Source organism: Manacus vitellinus, unplaced genomic scaffold (genome assembly GCF_001715985.3).
Source record: "Manacus vitellinus isolate BGI_N305 unplaced genomic scaffold, ASM171598v3 scaffold_47_pilon, whole genome shotgun sequence".
Taxonomy (NCBI): domain Eukaryota; kingdom Metazoa; phylum Chordata; class Aves; order Passeriformes; family Pipridae; genus Manacus; species Manacus vitellinus.
The window spans coordinates 4,389,390-4,390,574 of NW_021940585.1; the positions used below are offsets into that span (position 1 = coordinate 4,389,390).

The 1,185-nt window shown below is 51.1% G+C and overlaps 1 long non-coding RNA gene across 1 annotated transcript in view; it reads right to left on the bottom strand.

Moving 5' to 3' along the window:
• LOC108640905 overlaps nt 1-1,185 on the bottom strand; it is a 6,373-nt gene that overhangs the window by 3,293 nt on the left and 1,895 nt on the right. The window lies entirely within an intron of this gene.

Here is a 1,185-nt window from a genome sequence, read left to right on the forward strand (position 1 = left end):
AGCCCAAGCTGTGCCCACAACCCCACCGTGAGTGCCACGGCCAGTCCTTCCCTGCACACCTGACACCCCTTTCCAGGAAGGAATTCCTGCTGGGAATCACACCAGCCTGTGCCCTGCAGCCTCTGCTTCCCTTTCCCTGCTCCCAGGAAACTGGGCTTTCCACACACCCAGCCCTTCAGTGGTTTGAGAAGACCTTTTATGATTTATTTTTTTTTGTTTTATTAAACTCGTGGATTGTGGCAGGAGCTCAGAGCTTGCAGGAAACCTTGGTTCAGAGCTCCTGGGCTCACCTGGAACCACTCTGCTAAATAATAATAACAACTAACAATTGTCCAGTAATGCCAGGCTGCCAACAGGCCCCCTGTTAAAATCCAGTTTGGTGGCATCTTCTGAAATCCCTTCAGAAGTGAATTCTCTGCACTGAAGATCCTCGTGTTCCATTGGCCCCACGCTGGAGGGGTTTATTTAAATACAAATTGAATCCTCCCACTGGAAAGCTAAACAGGAGATTAAAATAGCTGCCAGGGGATGGGGAATTTGCTTTATGAAGAGTCATTTGACTCAACTTCTTGCTGATTTCCCCATTTTTCTTGTTTTATGGCCAGAGATGCGTTGGAATTGTTGCCTGTCCCAGCCAGCAGGGATGAACCTGGTCACTGTGGGGCTCAAATTTAACCCCCCTCCAGTCACCTCTGGCACTGGCACTGCTCCAGGGAAGTGGCCACTGGAGAACTGATGTGGAAACAAGACTTTTCCAGCTCTGGAAGTTGTAAGCTCAAGGGATGATGGTGCTCAGAACTCTGTGCTGGTGGGGAAAGCTGCAGGGGCAGGATTCCCTGGGGGTGCTGAGGACTTTCAGAGCTCCAGAACCCCTTCCAGGGGGTTCCTGAAGGATCAGAAACATCTGCTGGGCTGAACTACAACCAGGAGATCTCTGGGGAGGAGCTGGGAAGTTTGAGGGAAGGTGCATCCAACGGATCTTTTTTTCTCTCTCTTTTTTGGCTTTGGCTTAGAAATGACTTTTCTGCAAATTTATTCCACGACACTCTGGGGAGAGGAACACGCTTTTAACAGGTTTTTGGAGAAGCAGGTCAGGGAAGTGAAAGCCTGGGAGGACTGGCAGGCTGGGAAACGGGCCCAAGGGTCCTCCATCCCACCCAGAGGGGCCTCTGCACCCTCCCAGCT